Raw genomic sequence first — 20,382 nt, forward strand, 5'->3', positions numbered from 1 at the left:
AAACACGATAACGTTGCTTCTGAGATTGTTCCACAGTATTCCGAAGTCATTTACTCAAGCCACGTGTGATGTTGGAAATTCAGGCATTTGAATTCTGTCAGGAAATGAGCTTATCTTCGTTTTTCTCGGCAAAGACTCAGACTATAATTACTTACAAACCAATCAATGTTCAAAGCCATAATGCAATCGCACCCACCAGTAAATGCAGTAATTCACAGTGGCATGCATGGTAGTTGGTCTCCTGTACATGAAATGTAAGTTTCCTTTACGCGGGTTTGGTTTAAGGTAAAAAATGCGCATGCGCGAGATCATATTGCCGGCCATATAAAATGTGCGTTTTGCTTATTAGTCAGCCTATTGACAGACGTCTGTTCTCCGTGTCGTATGTCTTCGAAGACCCACAAGGCTTGCATCTGCTATAACCAAGGTAAACTGCATTTCACTACTGTCAATACAAATTTAATACTGAAGTGTATTATTTGAAGCGAACGTTTTCAACGTCGATAGGAATAGTATAGTATGTATAGAATTAGTGTGGTCGTTTACCCGTCGATGGATGTACGGTGCTGCACTGAGTGAGGTATTCAGTGTCGCTGTACGGAACACGGTTTACTTGCAATCGATATTGTATTTTTAACGGATACTATCCAACATAAACATTTTTCACGCGTTTCGTAATGGAATCCTACCGCTTCCATATCGGTACCAGTACGTTGTTATTGTTTTACAACAGGCGGTATACTGACACATCACACTTACGAGTGTAATACGCCTACTCTATGTGATCGACTCGTAAATGTAAAGGGAATTATACGATAGTCGATTACGCCAAACCGTCGCTGCTTGGGGCTGCAGCGATAAACATAGTTCATTCTCAAGCATCACATGTCACTGAGTGTGAAGTCTACGTAACATCGCGACAATTGCAGCCTAGTAGTAGATGAATTGACGACTATTTCATGTTACATTTGCTAAACGCACAGGTCACATTACTGTATGGTGTGTATGCCAGCGCACATGGCCTGCGCTATACTTTGAAACAAAAACACCAACTCATTTGTTTATTTGCAAGTTATCATCTCTAATTAGGTACAATGTTTATGACCTTGCATTTCGGCTATGTAGGGCATCAAATCATCTGATTCGGGGTTGTTAATATTGCGGTCCTGCCTGACAATCGTTCACTGGCAAACGAGGATATTTCAGTGCGGCAGCACATGTTGATGTAGATGTTCAATCCGAAAAAAAGTCTTACGTCGGTTCTCCTGTTGGTCTTTTCAGCCAGGTTTGAACGGCTATCGAGGCCATGACAAATTGGAATGGAAATTGATCATGATTGAATTAGGATTCATCAAAGAATTTATATAAGCGTGTTTATTCATGGCACCATTCATAGTCACGCGGACGAATACAGCGATATGTTTGCATGAGTATACATTTTAGCTTACGTCTGTGATTTGCTCATTTTATGAATATCACTATTATAACGTATGCTATGTGTTTTGGTAAAGCGTGTACGCTATCTTTGTGTATTACTTTGTTTATACGTACGCGTATATAGTTCATGTTATTTTTACACCTGTGTATGTTTACGTGTATTTATTTCAATATCATAAAATAATGTCGTTTTTTTTTAAAAAAGAGCTTGAAGTAGTCGTACTCGCCAGTTAACGATTTGTCAGGCTGATCATGTCTCAAGCGAGTTGAGTTGGTCGATTCTCTCCCACCTGTCAATCGAAATCGCACGTAGTCATGGTTTCACACATTACGAGTATACACCAAACATCGTGTTGTCAAAATGCTCAATGTTTTCTATTAAATCAAAGCGGATTATTGCTGGTGGAGACGTGTCGCTTTTGTTCATAATTATGCTGTCGACGTAGCTCACTTATACACACCAACCCGCGATACATAGTGCGTTCGTGCATTTCTACATGTATTACACTTACCCGTTGACTCCTAGCAAACACTTACTAACTACCGCCTGTTCGTTTATGCTAATGTATCATTCGCGTTTCGACACATAACAATTTCATACACATTTTTAATGGAACACTCGTGATTGCATTCCGGGCAATAAATCGTCGCCTCTAAAGATGTACAATAGCATAGACTTTTATTTCCGAGTCATTAAGTAGTTCACATTTTAATTGCTAACCCGATTGAATACCATGCAGTAACTACTAGCAACGCTTGTGAACTATGCCCATACATCGGTATTACGTATTCTGCGAGTGTGAGAGGTTTTATGAAGACAGTTCGGTTTATTGAAATCTTCCACAATAATTTACAATCCATATTATTAGTATATAATGTGATTACTCTTTAAGAAGGTTGAACGCTATTGTCGGCTTAACTTGATATTAATATTCTGTAGTCAACTCTGCGTGTTTGCAGAAAACGTTTTATTTTTGAAAAGAACTTAAATCTATATGATTTTATTGATTACATGGCGATAGGTAATTTCTCTGACATTAGATTCAATCATACCTCATATGGTAGAAAGCAGTCACACTCGTTACATGCTCACGCTCTATGCAATATAGCACTATACAAAGTATGTTACTCCCCGTGAAATCTGCTTGTTCCAGCTGGGTCCTCAAAATAGCCTTTCAACCCTGCCTGACCCTAGCTACTATTCAATTAACACCAAATTATTGTCGTTCTGAATATTGAAGCTCTGATAACGTAAGGAATTTGAAATGACATCGATTGACCTGCTTTATTTTCTAAATATGAATACAGGTCACTTTTATCCTAAGGCACTACACACAGTGCCGATAAGGCCGGGAAAAGAAAATTCTCGAGACGTGCTACAAAAAAAAATCACAGTCGATCAATACATAGAGCTAACTCATGATGTGGGAGTAGTACGTGGAGAGCAATTGACGAGAAACCTGTCCATATTGTGTCGAAATGAAATCGACACAAGCTAACCGAGCGCCTTAATGAATTACACCACAATACTTGAATATAGAATATTATCTCTCAGAATAGAGACCTTTATAACGAACCAGTGGAACACAGGCACATATATATTTTAAGTAACAGCTCACAATTATACCCATTGATTATTGATATCTAAGCTATATAATTGGAAACACGTATTTCTAATAAAATAAGTGTTCTTTGTTGATACACAAGTGACTTCATGTTGAGCATTCTGCCATGTAGAGCTGGTTCTATAGACAGAAAAGAACTCTATTCTGAGAGATAATACGTCATCTAAAAATGCACCAATTACTGTCATGAATACGTCTAGCAGCTAGGTGTTATTTGATTCAAATATTTGACAAATATATAATTAAAATACAAATAAAAATCACTGGGCGCAATTTAAAAAAATGTCAAACATATACGAGAATCACGTGACATTTCTACTGTAGCATTCCGCTATAATTATTATGCACATTGTATTACCACGTGATTGAGGTGATAGGGTTTACCTGCAATAAGGTTCCAAAACAAGAAATTTGGTTTTCTGACAAACTGTGAAATTCGAATATCAAATTGCGGAGAGAGTCAAACACTGATATACAATGTCCACAGCTGTGTCGTTTGATACAGCATGGTCACCATACGATTTTATATACAAAAAAATGGTATAATCTGTGGTTTCCTGGCAGCTGCATGGAGAGGCTAGTCATGATCACGTTTCTAATTATGTAAATCCGCGGAACAACCATATTCAAAAACGGGGAATCGTAAAATATACACTTTCACGAGAATGTATAAAAAATGACGAGGCACTTGTTGAACACTTGTTGTTTATATTCACTGTTAAATCTAGAAAGCTGTCATTACATTAGTGACTGATACTTAACAGTATTGATTATTCTTGTCATCGGTTATATAGGCTTGAACAAGTCAATTTGGTAGGTTGGGAATTGGTCTGACCTTCCTCAGAATAATCAATTTACGATATAAATTACTCAAATCTAAACGATAAGTTAAATAAATAAATGAATAAATAACAAGCTAACACATATAATTAATTATATTAACTAGTTAAACTGACTTCTGGTACGAAACTCTCTAGATGACGACTGGAGCAGGGGGTCCATTGAAGCGAACACAATTTGGTGTACATACACTGAATGCGACACTCACAGGCTGGCACAATTAGCATAATCATATGAGTGTATTCGTATGGGCGGCTACTGTAGTCATGGAGATGCCATTTCTGTCCACACGTGGTCGTTTGAAATAAAACGAAATGTGCCGAAAACCCATGTCGTGTCACATTTCAATATATACCATAGCCCCTCCAACTGATTGACTGAACATACGATTGCATTAAGAATATTTATCACGAAGAGTTAATTGCTTTATTCTCAATTTAATTATTCCCTTTATACACAGCATTTTAAAATGGTCACCCAGCACTCATTGAATAAGAAAAGCTGCTTCACAATCAAGAATAATATTTTTAAGATTCTAAATAGTTCATTCAAAAAACAATAATAAGTTTGAACATATTTTACAAACGTTGGTAGTTTCATGATATTTACATTATTACTTCTATGATTGTACATAGTTATATTTTACAACAGTATATATATAACACTGGGAACACCGTTAACGTGTGTAGAACAATAAACTAATATATGTTATCGATATAACTGGTTTTCATCAAAGTTTAAATGAATGTATGCAAACTAAAAAAAAACTCGACATCACTAGCAATACTTACTGTTCTATTTCTGTACACACTGGCATATTTCCATGTATTAGCATGCTTAATTTAACATTTTTCTAGAGGATATACACAGAACTTCGAATAAATATTCATTTATTCACTTCTTCAAAATGAGAAAGTCGTGTTTGTTGTTTTTTTGAGCTCCTGGCGCTCGGATAATAATTACATATAACTACATTCTGTGTCGTCACTCTTACTGTATAGCTTCCAAAAATAACATATTTTAGTGTGATTTATTTTATTCGTCTCGTGGCCTTATTTCGTCACGTTTCTACCAGTAAATATCCAATATCCTCCTTGTTGAGTAACCCATTTGTGTTATTACTGTCCAAGATTAGCATAGACTCATTGACATACGCTGATATTAATCTCTCAACATTAGAGCACAAAAACGTTGCTTCGTTTGGTTGCGAGCATGTGCACACCTCCCCACCATGTTCGCTTCGGAAAAACATGACAACAAATGTGGCAACAAGTCACAACATTGCCGAAAAATGTACCGGAAAAGCATAGATGAAAACAAATACAAACACGCACAATAGAGTAATTGAAAAGTGGCGGTACTTCTGAAGTGAACGCTCATTTAGGTGATTCAATTGAGTTTACAAAATAAACTGTTCGTTCTCTTTGACTATCGACGTGTACATCGTCGTGCTTGGACGTGTTTCTGTTATTTTATTTGGCTTGGAGAAAATTAGCAATTTATCGTTCGAGTAAATATGCGGCACCATGATGTGTGAATCATCACAGGGCGACGTATATCTTGGTTTTTTTTTATTCGCTCTGTACTATGCCACAGATGGTACTATACGTCAACGATATACACGTTTCTCGCGCCATTACCACGATGCACTGACCGAAAGTCAACCTGAACGCATACGTATTTACAACGTTGTTTTTATTAGAGACACTATTGCATTTGAATCCTAATTAATTAATGACAAAACCAACATTAAATGAGAATGACACCTTACAAACGTGTTATTATGTTGATAAAATTATTAGGTTAGCTGTTAGTGCCCTACTACTGTAAGTTGTTATCTCACTTCCCTCTATGTTTTCACCTATATCTCCTATAGCACTGAAATTGCCAACATTATTATAAGTGGATGAAAGAACAACTGGCATACTGAAATATACAAGTAATACAAAAAGGGGCTTTCACGTTGTATGTTTTCCTTTATTACCATCTTCAGGATTGCCATTACTGTAATTGTTTATACAGTTTACTTATTTGAATACTAGTAATCAGAACAACGGAGTTCCATCTGCATTTAATTTACTCGTACTTGCAGTTTGAAATTCGCCCATCCACGTACATTGTTCTAGCAGAGCAGCATTTTGCACGAACTGAGTTATTCTGCCCAGAGGGACAATGAGTTACCCTACCTATAGGGGCAATGAGTTATCCTGCCTAAAAGGACAATGAGTTATCCAACCTAGGGGGCAGTGAGTTATCCTTCCTGGAGGGGCAATTAGTTGTTCTGCATAGAGGGGCAATTGTTTATCCTTCCTAAAAAGGGCAATGAGTTATCTGCCGGGGGGGGGGTGAGTTATCCTGCCTAGAGGGGAAATGAGTTATCCTTACTAGAGGGGCAATGAGTTATTCTGCCTAGAGGGGCCATTGTTTTTCCTTCCTAGAGGATCAATGAGTTATCCTTCCTAGAGGGGCAATCAGTATTACTTCCTAGGGGAACAATGAGTTATTATGCACAGAGGGGCAATGAGTTATTGTGCCTAGAGGGGCCATTGTTTTTCCTTCCTAGAGGATCAATGCGTTATCCTTCCTAGAGGGGCAATCAGTATTCCTTCCTAGAGGAACAATGACGTATCATGCACAGAGGGGCAATGAGTTATCCTGTCTAGAGGGGCAATGAGTTATCCTGTTTAGAGGGGCAATGAGTTATCCTGTTTAGAGGGGCAATGAGTTATCCTGTCTAGAGGGGCAATGAGTTATCCTGTTTAGAGGGGCAATGAGTTATCCTGCCTATAGGGACAATGAGTTATCCTGCCTAGAGGGGCAATGAGTTATTCTGTCTAGAGTGGCAATGAGTTATCCTGTCTAGAGTGGCAATGAGTTATCCTGTTTAGAGGGGCAATGAGTTATCCTGTTTAGAGGGGCAATGAGTTATCCTGTCTAGAGGGGCAATGAGTTATCCTGTCTAGAGGGGCAATGAGTTATCCTGTTTAGAGGGGCAATGAGTTATCCTGTTTAGAGGGGCAATGAGTTATCCTGTTTAGAGGGGCAATGAGTTATCCTGTCAAGAGTGGCAATGAGTTATCCTGTCTAGAGTGGGAATGAGTTATCCTGTCTAGAGTGGGAATGAGTTATGCTGTCTAGAGTGGCAATGAGTTATCCTGTCTAGAGTCGGAATGAGTTATCCTGTCTAGAGGGGCAGTGAGTTATCCTGTTTAGAGGGGCAATGAGTTATCCTGTCTAGAGGGGCAATGAGTTATCCTGTTTAGAGGGACAATGAGTTGTCCTGTTTAGAGTGGCAATGAGTTATCCTGTCTAGAGTGGGAATGAGCTATCCTGTCTAGAGTGGCAATGAGTTATCCTGTTTAGAGCGGCAATGACTTATCCTGTCTAGAGTGGCAATGAGTTATCCTGTCTAGAGTGGGAATGAGTTATCCTGTCTAGAGTGGGAATGAGATATCCTGTCTAGAGTGGCAATGAGTTATCCTGTCAAGAGTGACAATGAGTTATCCTGTCTAGAGTGGGAATGAGTTATCCTGTCTAGAGTGGGAATGAGTTATCCTGTCTAGAGGGGCAATGAGTTATCCTGTTAAGAGGGGCAATGAGTTATCCTATTTAGAGGGCAATGAGTTATCCTGTCTAGAGTGGCAATGAGTTTTCCTTTCTAGAGGGGCAATGAGTTATCCTGTTTAGAGGGACAATGAGTTATCCTGTCTAGAGGGGCAATGAGTTATCCTGTTTAGAGGGGCAATGAGTTATCCTATTTAGAGGGGAAATGAGTTATCCTGTCTAGAGTGGCAATGAGTTATCCTTTCTAGAGGGGCAATGAGTTATCCTGTCTAGAGTGGCAATGAGTTATCCTGTTTAGAGGGGCAATGAGTTATCCTGTTTAGGGGGGCAATGAGTTATCCTGTTTAGATGGGCAATGAGTTATCCTGTCTAGAGTGGCAATGAGTTATCCTGTCTAGAGTGGCAATGAGTTATCCTTTCTAGAGAGGCAATGAGTTATCCTGTCTAGAGGGGCAATGAGTTATCCAGTCTAGAGGTGCAATGAGTTATTCTGTCTAGAGTGGCAATGAGTTATCCTGCCTAGAGTGGCAATGAGTTTTCCTTTCTAGAGGGGCAATGAGTTATCCTGTTTAGAGGGACAATGAGTTATCCTGTCTAGAGGGGCAATGAGTTATCCTGTTTAGAGGGGCAATGAGTTATCCTATTTAGAGGGGCAATGAGTTATCCTGTCTAAAGTGGCAATGAGTTATCCTTTCTAGAGGGGCAATGAGTTATCCTGTCTAGAGTGGCAATGAGTTATCCTATCTAGAGGGGCAATGAGTTATCCTGTTTAGGGGGGCAATGAGTTATCCTGTTTAGAGGGGCAATGAGTTATCCTGTCTAGAGTGGCAATGAGTTATCCTGTCTAGAGTGGCAATGAGTTATCCTGTCTAGAGGGGCAATGAGTTATCCTGTCCAGAGTGGCAATGAGTTATCCTTTCTAGAGAGGCAATGAGTTATCCTGTCTAGAGGGGCAATGAGTTATCCAGTCTAGAGGTGCAATGAGTTATTCTGTCTAGAGTGGCAATGAGTTATCCTGCCTAGAGTGGCAATGAGTTTTCCTTTCTAGAGGGGCAATGAGTTATCCTGTTTAGAGGGACAATGAGTTATCCTGTCTAGAGGGGCAATGAGTTATCCTGTTTAGAGGGGCAATGAGTTATCCTATTTAGAGGGGCAATGAGTTATCCTGTCTAAAGTGGCAATGAGTTATCCTTTCTAGAGGGGCAATGAGTTATCCTGCCTAGAGTGGCAATGAGTTATCCTTTCTAGAGGGTCAATGAGTTATCCTGTCTAGAGGGGCAATGAGTTATCCTGTCTAGAGTGGCAATGAGTTATCCTGTCTAGAGGGGCAATGAGTTATCCTGTTTAGAGGGACAATGAGTTATCCTGTCTAGAGGGGCAATGAGTTATCCTTTCTAGAGGGGCAATGAGTTATTCTGTCAAGAGTGGCAATGAGTTATCCTGTCTAGAGGGGCAATGAGTTATTCTGTTTAGAGTGGCAATGAGTTATCCTGTCTAGAGGTGCAATGAGTTATCCTGCCTAGAAGGGCAATGAGTTATCCTCTCTAGAGGGGCAATGAGTTATCCTGTCTAGAGTGGCAATGAGTTATTCTGTCTAGAGTGGCAATGAGTTATCCTGCCTAGAGTGGCAATGAGTTTTCCTTTCTAGAGGGGCAATGAGTTATCCTGTTTAGAGGGGCAATGAGTTATTCTGTTTAGAGTGGCAATGAGTTATCCTGTCTAGAGGTGCAATGAGTTATCCTGCCTAGAAGGGCAATGAGTTATCCTCTCTATAGGGGCAATGAGTTATCCTGTCTAGAGTGGCAATGAGTTATCCTTTCTAGAGGGGCAATGAGTTATCCTGTCTAGAGGGGCAATGAGTTATCCTGTTTAGAGTGGCAATGAGTTATCCTGTCTAGAGGTGCAATGAGTTATCCTGCCTAGAATGGCAATGAGTTATCCTGTCTAGAGTGGGAATGAGTTATTCTGTTTAGAGTGGCAATGAGTTATCCTTTCTAGAGGGGCAATGAGTTATCCTGTCTAGAGTGGCAATGAGTTATCCTGTCTAGAGTGGCAATGAGTTATCCTGTCTAGAGTGGCAATGAGTTATTCTGTCTAGAGTGGCAATGAGTTATCCTGTCTAGAGGGGCAATGAGTTATCCTGTCTAGAGTGGCAATGAGTTATTCTGTCTAGCGTGGCAATGAGTTATCCTGTCTAGAGGGGCAATGAGTTATCCTGTCTAGAGTGGCAATGAGTTATCCTGTCTAGAGGTGCAATGAGTTATCCTGCCTAGAAGGGCAATGAGTTATCCTGCCTAGAGTGGCAATGAGTTATCCTGTCTAGAGGGGCAATGACTCATCCTGTCTAGAGGGGCAATGAGTTATCCCTCCTAGAGGGACAATGAAACCAATAATGATACAACGATTACCCGTTTTTGAAGATTCCCTTCCATTATGTTTTTCTGGCTAAACAATACAGTAATTTTGATAGAGAAAATTGTGCACATGCTCGACGAGTGTCGCTGATTATTCAGCATGCCCTACACATGTTCCACAGATGGCACTACGCGCATGCGTGTAGTCTTAACCGTTGACCTTGAATATATAGATGTTCTGTTTATGACGCCAAGGCTAGGAATTGACTAGACTTTGAAGGAATTCTCTTGGCTGCGATCGATGCTGTGCCACTTATAAATGTCAATATAATTCTAAAAAGTGCACGTTTGACACATACTATTCTAATGATGAGAATAACCGTTAGTAATTCCAGTGACATAGCTCAATAATCTGCCTGATGCAGAGTAGAAAAATCACAAAACATATTAAATATCTAAGAGTTCAGATATTCTTAACATTTTTGCGAAGTAAATCTGATATACACGACCCGATTCCGGGCAATAATGTTTGACCATACATATTTAATTGAGCGAATCTGTCGAATGAGGTAATTGGATTCATTATTATAGCAATGACGCATTTTATTTATACTGGTGATGGCGCTGTCTCACGTCGCTGTGTTTACCTTGACGTATCTCGAGACACTCTATCAAATTATTTCGGCAAATCAGTGTTACTTATTTATCTATACATCGAATCCCAGGTCCAATTTTTCATAATAAATGACTGTAAGCATGAAGGGGCATGTAGAATAAGAAAATATTAATTTCTACCAGAATTGTCGTGATTGTGATTGTTAATATATAAAACATTTAAACTATTTATTTGCATCTCATGGCATCATTATAGAGATAGGTTGCTACCGCGGTACATTGCTGTTCTTGGATACTACACTGATATACTAAAATTAATAATACGATACCTGCACTAAAACATACGCCAACACCACGTGAACACTCAATAACAACAATTCCTTACCTGGAGAGACAGGTTTCAACTCCTAAAATTTAAAATATTACTTATATTTTAAATCGTGTTCTAATGTTTCCAACACTGACATTACTGACAGTAATTACTGATGACGTATGCATGAAGTGTTTTAGAACCCACACTGCAGTATGAAACTGTACTCCGCTATTCATCAAAGGAAGATGTTTTGACAACGCATTTTAATCAACGCATATCTCGTTTCAATTTTCAGTGGCATCAACAGGGTTAGCATGGTGACATACCTTCGAAATTAACAGGCCATATTATAATTTAAACAAAAAAGCCAGGTGGAGATAATCTATTGTGGCAACACATGTGAGTGAAGCTCCATGTTTTTATATGAGGTAATATTTTTTTACGCGAAAGGTACTTGCACTATATTCCCTAAATAAAGGTAATTATTCTACAGTTTAAGGTGGCAAATGCTAAACTTTAAGCACTGAATCGGAAAAAAATAACGGAACGGAATGGCTGCATTTAAATTCGCCTTACCCTATGGCATTTCATTTTTATATTTCTAGCGTGGAGTGTTCATGCTGCATTAGATACGATGTACACCAGTTGTCACACACCATGACACATTGAACAGGTTTAGCTATCCATATTCACACGAACATCGCGTATGCGCCCATGAATGAGTTGTTTTCCCGAGCTTAGGTAGAGGTTTATCAAAGTAAATTTGCACACCCGACGTCAAACTGAGAAAAAGATAAGTCACTTTACTTTGGCTTGTTCTATTACTGTGTATGGAATAATATCAAGTTAAGTATATTATTTTTAACCACGTTTGTAGCAAGACCCAACGGCTTAGATTGCGCCGATTCAGTTTTGTTGGCCCTGAGTACGTATCTGATAGGCCTTGAGAAAATCATGCGGTTTTGAAGGTTTCTGTTGATCGCTTATTGACTATTCAACAACGAAAATATGAGGTTCTTGGTCTTATCCTTCAAGGTATAGGATGCAACATTTTGTTTGAATTTATTAATGACGTTTGCGGCATCTTGATCACTCATCAACATCACGAAATAACAGAAATGGTCAGCACATGTTCTACTTAAATGAGATATGAACAAGTTGTATTCATTGTCTACGGTCGTCTACTTTTGGTGTCTAACCGGAATCACCTCACTGTACATTAATTACTAATACTTGATACAGATAAAACCTATTTTGTGTGTATGCATGTTCCCATCAGTAATTCCTTTCTGTGAATGGACGGACACTTATATTCGATTTATTTTTACTTTTTCAAAAAAAAAATCATAAGCCATTTATTTTATCTGACTGATTCAGCTTCTCTCAATATATATCTGACATAACCCCACACCCTCCCCGTGGCTTTCGTTGCGTAGGGAAAGTATTTTCACGAGTGATGCGGTGTATCCTGCGACCCTATTTTTACGAGCAGGATACACCACATCAAACATTAAGTTCTCTCAATCGTAGTATTTCATGTGGTGTACACCTAATATGCCAACAATTTTACTGATCGATTTTTACAGAATAAAAAAGCAGACGAAAATTTGTTTATTAAATAAAAATAGTTCGGTTATCTATGGAGATACCATATTTATTTACATATCGACCGTGAACATACCGAAAACATTATTGCATGGGTGATCTGCAAATGAGTTTCTTGGCAAGTATATTAATGTACCTCAAGAGAAAAATATAGTTCTTCTAAATATTGTTTCGAAAAACGGTACTCATGAAGGGATTATTTTGTTTGCTCTCAGACCTTAATGCATATTTGATGTGGAAATACCGATTTTGATTTCAGGGACGAATCAAAATAAATTGCAGTACATATGTAATAATGATAATTATGCAAAAAATTATTATCAACACACCACATGGTGATATAAGACGAATTATTACGGCACTTACATATAAAACATAGTATAACTTCTTTATATGCAAATTTTACGTTATTTAGTATACACCCTCGATTTATATGAGTTCTGTCAGTGTTCCTGCAGTACTCGTTCCATTTATGAACAATATCTATGTCCGAGCTGCCATCATCATTTGTGTAGTAGCTATTTTAGTAGCCATCGGCTCGTCAGCAACATTTGAAATTTGATATTTTTCATGTGGTGTACTGCTGCATTATAACCAAGAAACGTATCGTCTGATTCATCGTTCGATTAATGGAGATATTACCACCTTTAAACGCATTTTAATAGCGTTCAGTTTTGTCGCCTGTAACTGTATTGAGCGTGCGATGGGTTACATCAAGTTGTGCTGGTTTTGACTTGAGGTCACTTATGATATGAATTACTAATTATAATTTGTGTTTAATAATTATGATTTAGTTAGAGATTGTGAAAACCCTGACAAAACAACATCTGATACATTAATCGTAAGCATCTTCAGAGACTGTATTTTAAGTCACTAAGGTTCTTTAAAAAAAAGTTTTTCACAAGACTGAAATACGCATTAGACCAGTACACAGATATCCCTAAAGCTGAAGTAAATACCGAATGTCAGGCAAAACTTGAAGTAATTTGATTCCAGTGCTATGCCAAATGAACTACAGGTCCTGGAAATTATTTGCCCCTAGCGGCGCCATTAAAAACGGTGCATCACTGATTAGAACGACTAGGTCACATCTAGTCATTTGTACATGAATGTTACAGCTAGAATGATAGATAAAAGTTCACTTTCTCATAATCTAGCTTTAGTGTGGACTGAGCAATACTAAAAATAGATAATGTGTATCTAAATATTGAATAATAAATATTAAAGACGGAATCGGGAAAATATGTGAAAAAATGGTCTGGTCATCCTGGTGACATCTCCGGATCTTTCTTTATCCAAAGCTGGTATAACCGTTATCATTAGTTGGATATTCTGATCGCGACTCACGACATATAGGCACATTTTCTGGGAAAAGGGTAAAAACTCGTGGTCACAATGGGAATAGCTAAGGACTTTAAACTTATGTTGATATGAGTATTGAAGAAGGAAAGCGAACATTTAAGCCAATAGATGTTGAATATATTTTACACTGAGCCTCGTCTCTATCGTCTCACAATTTTACGTTGGCAGAATTCCAAATATAAATCTGTATTCACTGTCGGCGAAATCAAGCACAGCGACGCGTGCTCCGATGCGTTTCCATGGGAAATAGAACACGTGTGGTGATGCGTTTCTATGGGAAATCAAACGAATAGTCGCATGTTTTTTTCAGTTAATCTTTGACGTGATATTAGTTAACACAATTTCTTGATTTAAATTTGAAATTGATGCGATTACACGAACGTTGATTGATGAAACCACCTTCTTGGGGACAATGTTCAACTTAAATATATTTAGGTGTAAACATAGTTTTCTCAGACATAAACTTGCATTAAATATGTCCTAAATGAATGCATAATCAGATAAAAAACGTAATGCATACTTTCCTACATGTTTCTGATGGAAAATGACAACAATGAACCCTTCTGGGAATGTTACGAAATTATATTTATGACATCCACACACATAACGTAATAATGTTTTAGCACTCATATAACCAATTGGGACCAACGTCGATTTTGATGATTGTGCATTTAGCCGAAAAGTGGAAACGAAATGAAATGAAGAGCACTTACATCTAATAAGTGGATGCTCACTCAAGTATCAGTAAAGCATTTCTCGTATGTATTGATGTGCCTGTGAGTCTTTATACTCAAAATAAGATAGATAATGGGCCTATCATTACAGATTATAGGATGGAGCTTGATAAGAATTACGTGGAATAAATTATAGCAGAATTCATAGCTTTTCTATCTTCTCAAGTGGCGTACTCATGACCTTACGCTCAATAATTTTTTTGAAGCATAGAGATATCACTTGTCGTTCATGGGACCTAATTGTTGAAATAGATCGAGTCTGGATTTGAAAATTTGACAAGTGCTCATGTAAAATACCCCAATCACATATAAAGACCATAATTCAAATATACCAATCAAATAAATTCACTATTCAAATTCACTAATCATATGAAATCTGTATTCAAATTAACCAATCGCATCATGGAAACACTAGTCACACGAGAACACAATTCAAACTACACCGTGACTAATAACATATTTTGCTCCCTCAAACTGAATGATCAGAAAGAGCTTTTCCCGAGATTGTCGGAAACGTCTTTTCATTTAGTCAGTCATTGCATCACCACATATAATGTCTACGTCGAACGCATAATATTTAATAACATAAACACACAATTAAGAAACAAAGCCTCACTTCATTGTAAGATTGTTTAAGTAGAGCGTGGCACAATTCAGTTTTCAGAGCTGATTGAAACAGTGGGCGATGCCAGTTTTCTATACAAATTACATGCTCGTAACGAGCATATCTGCAACACATTGAAAAGTACAACACACATTATTTAAAGCGGGGGAGTCGTCACCTGCGCATGCGCCAGATGGCCATAGCGTGTTATTGCTTACAAACAAGCGTCTACCCATGAGCCTTTGCGTGTTTAGCTTGTGTTGTTATCGTTTGGGGCTCAATTCCTACGCGTGCGCAGATGACGACCCTCCCGCTTTAAATAGGCGTTGTAATTTGTTATTCGCAATTATTTAGAACATATCAAATAAGAACTGTGTGTGGCCATAAACTTACATAACGCAAATTACATGTCGAGGGTCGTACATCCAAGACCTGAAAACATGATTACTCGGTATAGTCAATAATTATTCACAGTATGTAGCACGAGGTGTGATGCATTTACTAGATGGATATTGGTTCCAACCGACCACACACAATTGTATATGCGTATGTCCATTATAGAATAAAACAAATGTTATTCATTATATAAATAGCTGAATTGTTGAGACGGTTGACCCACCCACTCGTAAGCAGGTATCGGTTATTATGCATACACACGATTCCAATTGATATTAGATTAGGAAAAAAGACATTTAATTTTATTCAGCTTTGTTAATCAACAGTTTTACAATTTATCAACACTATACATTGTCAAAATTAATTGAGGTAATTGGCATAGTCATTGAAGTATTTATTTCATCCATTGTGTCCGTACAAATTAGTAACTGATTCGTGTTTTCAGGAGCAGAATATGTGAAAACTGAGTGTATCACTAAATATAGCATCCAGCAGCATAGGTCGGATTCCAGTAGTAGTACATGTTTCTGATAATAAATGCCAATACATCTCCACAGAGTAGTATATTATGTGCGTACGTTGTTATTAATAAATGGAAGCAGTAGAGTTTATTTATACAAATTCATTATATATTTATTTATAAACGTGTGTTGTTTTTGACTTCAACGTACATGTTAATAAATGTGGTGCACATATATGTACAAATACAAACCGAGAATGTTCGATAGTCCCTGCATCTGCATGCCGAAATTGTCCAAGACTACATAGCATAGTGTTCATAAATACGTAATTCTCGCACAGTGATGTACATTTATGAATAATAACCGTACTGTACAAACTCTTTAAATGGCGGTTGACGTTGCGATCGAGTGTGATCGATAACATGGCCCCCTCACAATGAATCATATGCGTTTGGTATTCTTCCCAAAATTTAAACGACCACTCTTTAGATGTAAATTAAATTATAGCTACTTTGTTCGATTTCCTTTTCTTCAAATTTTCATAATTAAAAGTGGGAACAGTTTTCATATAAATTGTGTAAGTATACAATGGATACTGATAGACAGCCAATACCTATCAAATTATCACACTCACCCATATGTAATATACACAACGCATAATTTTACAATAAACGTTCTGTAATGTTAATGTATGAATGTAATGTTTTGTTACATCCTGTTACTGGGATTTAATATTTTAATTAGAGACATAATGTTTTTTGAAAGGTGGGGGAATCTTTTACATATGAAAAATTGAATATTCAAATGGCATAATAAAATCTGTTATAGTTCAACAGTATTCAACAGTACACATGCATCCCACAATCCTTTGCAAAATCCAGTATGGAGTTAACACATTTCTTTCCTATTGTTCAATACATTTATATGCATATATAATTAGAAACAATAATGCACACTGGTCATTCTTACACATACGACATCGCACATAAATAACGTAAAACCATAGTTTATTAGGTACTACAAGACGTCCCTGTAACGGTTCGTGCTAAACGCGGCCTTCATCACGCACCAACGCGCATGTCCGATGAAGGTTACGGCATTATACACTGCACCCACCACAGCTAGTTCGGTGAAAACGTTCATGCGATAACTGGGGAAAATAGCATTACATACTGGTCACATATATATTTGTACTATGTTAACTGAAAGCCCAAGACTAACTAGTGTGTGCGTGTGTGTGTTAATGATTGGTACCATCGTGTCTCAAATCACAGCAGTCGCTTAGTTAGTCGCTCGGTGAATTTCACGTAGCCAGCGGCTGGAGTTCACGAATTGAAACGTTAAACTCCACCTTCGCCAATGTAGCGCCAAGCTACATAACCTGTTTGACTTCAGACTTCTCAGCCTATGGTATTATGTGGATCCGCTGCCAGATTTCATGGTCACTCCAATCCCTCTTTGATGGACGCGATCCCGGGTGGCAACATCCCCTAGAACCACGCTGTCTCCATTTTAAATAGCATGACGTCACACACAGTTTATTCTGTCAATCATTAATCGGCTCATTCGTCACGCGGATAGCCATCAAGTGAAGTCTCGGGGTGACATCTGGGACACGTAACATGTCACAGTTTTACATTTTCGTTTGTGTGATGTTAAATACGTCTACCTTCGGGCTATAAACCCTACCTCTGATTGTGGGATGTTATCAGTTTATATTATGATAATGATTACGTACATAATTATATCTCTATTGTACAACATGTGATTTATTACAACTAATACATTTATGATTACATATTTTGTGGACTGTACGTAGAATAGGACCCCTCGTGGCCGTTATTATGGTTAAGTTTGTTAGTTTCATATTTGATCCTATCGTTATTTTATCAGTAAAGTGGATCTTATTAGTAGCGTGAAATTGTTAGAATATTATTATTAGGAGTGCATCTGAATGGTGTCAACCTCTAAAGCAAAGCAAGGTGACCTTGACAGTGTTCCCATTGGTTCAGCGAAGTGAATGTAGCGATGGTGATCCCTATCTTGAGTATATTTACTTTTTCACCATATGATCATGAATTACGAGAACACTACATTCACCATCATCTTAATATGAAACTATCAGTGGTTCAGTTATGTTGTGTGCGGTACAGTGACGGATCCAGCAAAATGTATTGGGGGGGGGGGTCCAAGCTACGCATAATATATACGGAGCGTAAATCGCAGAGAAGCTATGCGTACTCCAGTCGATATGAATCGTCATGCGTTTTTTTTGGGGGGGGGGGGGCATGAGCCCTGCCCTGCCCTTTTGGATCCACCACTGGTACAGTATTCATTGTCCCATATGCGGGGCATGTTTTCGCTTCAATATGTACTTTGTGGATTTAGATGTTGCTATGATAACGGCATGGGCGTGGTAACAGTATTTCCGGTGTCCTCCCAGTCATAGTTTTTCTTAATATGCTGGTATTGCTAACGTATAATATAGATCAAAATGACGTTATTCTACGTACATTTAATATCTGTGTTACCAGAATGCCTGCGATGACCAGAATTTAAGAGGCCATGAATTATGTGTGAACATATATACACAATACAGCAATTTCTAAGTCTAGAAATGCGATTCACGTATATTTGTGATTTGGTGGTGATAGCAGTAATTTAAACAGCATGATCCACTGAAAACGTTAAGAAACGACCATTGAATTATAGATTGTATTGACGCCATCTATGAGTGGTTCAGAGGACCCGGATATACTAAAAATCACACAAGATACGTAAAAAAACGGTGTCATCTCGTGGCCAAAACCACGATTCTCGGATTTTTCAGGAAGACGAACTGCGCAATCTCAGATCTAATGTTGCAAAGCGCGTTGCTTAGCGCGCTGGCCAAATTCGCGGCAAGCGCGACTAGAAATCAAGCGAAATCGCCACAAATCTAATAAGATATTCAAACAGTGAACACAAACCTGCAAACGTTATGAATATTGCCGCGTATCATGCTCACTTGTCAAGTTATTGGCGTAAATCGGGTAAATTCGGGAGAAAGATACCCGGATGGAGGTAGACACAAGAATACATCTACCTGTAATGCGCGAATCTGATTGGTTGTCATGATCATGAGGTTGATGATTAATATAAGTTCATAGAAAATCTTAAACAACTCAGACATACTTACCACCCAGCTCACCTACACGACAATTTCCAGGACCAGGGTGTCTTAGCGTGAGAAAATCCAAACAAATGTGGTCAAACATCGGATATCGGTGATCCACGCCATGATCTTATTCGCGCACCCATATATTTACTCCAGGCACTGTCATGCTTCCGTCTGTAACTAAGATGACTAAAATATGTACATATCTTGTTTATATCCTGTTATATTGTGGGTGTGGTGCACGTAATGCAGAAGAACTGGTATAGATTGCTATATTTCGATGTTTCTCAGTTTGTCGACTAGAAGAATACTTTGTTGTAATTGGAACGTTACGAACTTAATATTTGTTTTGAAAAAAACAAGGTTTTCGAATATAACCAAAATTATGCAATTGATTGAAAACATCGATGGTAACGTGACAACACGTTGCTCGTGTTAGCACATAGAATCAGTCATAAGAATAACTGACGCCGTATCTTAATATGATTGTATAATCATATTTAACTACAAAATAAAATCGAAAATGCTCTGAATGAAAAAAAAAATATTCTGTATTTTATCCATACAGTAAACATGCGTCAGTACTGTTTTAGAACAGCATGATATCTCAAATAACGTCATGCATGCTTGTTGGTGTTCCAGCACATATATATTTACATATATATTTGGGTTGTCCGGTAATGCACTATTTTATCATTTTATAAATGATTCAACACTCTTAACTATCAAAATTTTGAATCAAGATTTTATATAACGATAGAAACTATTAGATATGAATGAAGCGTGGGACATACTATGTTCATTTTTTTTCTAAACACCTAACATCACTTCATGGCCCAGAACCTGGGGATAGTATATTTGTCTCTTTCTAATGGGTATAATATATACTTGCCCTTGAGTATTTGTAGTAATCGTGCACGCATTACGTTATTTCGCATCGCTTGTGGCATGTGTGAAGTTTGAACGTTTTGTGGTACAATTGCATATGTGCTGTTGTGAAATAAATGACAATACAACAGTATAGTACTAGTAATTCCAGTGCCATCGTCGTTACAGTGAGCATAAATACACTATATTCGTCAGGATTATCAACAATATCATCACCATAAATGTAAATCTTACTTAAATGAAAACTGACAGCACATGACATCGTCATAGCAACCCTGGGTGATATTCATATATCACATGACAACGTGGTTGCCCATAGCAACGATTTCATTCGTTTAGTTTTTCCTAGCAACAGCCATCACACCACACGCACCATTAGTAACACCGATATCACCATAGTTACCCGGTGCACTGCTCGACAACACCA

The 20,382-nt window shown here is 38.0% G+C and overlaps 1 protein-coding gene across 1 annotated transcript in view; it reads left to right on the forward strand.

Moving 5' to 3' along the window:
- The first annotated feature begins 321 nt into the window (after window positions 1-321).
- LOC100369101 (octopamine receptor-like) overlaps window positions 322-20,382 on the forward strand; it is a 46,783-nt gene continuing 26,722 nt past the window's right edge. The window contains exon 1 of the mRNA XM_085504519.1: window positions 322-427. The gene's annotated coding sequence lies outside the window, so the exon portion shown is untranslated. The remainder of the gene's footprint in view (window positions 428-20,382) is intronic.

Source organism: Saccoglossus kowalevskii, chromosome 10 (assembly GCF_978046115.1).
Source record: "Saccoglossus kowalevskii chromosome 10, keSacKowa6.1, whole genome shotgun sequence".
Taxonomy (NCBI): Eukaryota; Metazoa; Hemichordata; class Enteropneusta; family Harrimaniidae; genus Saccoglossus; species Saccoglossus kowalevskii.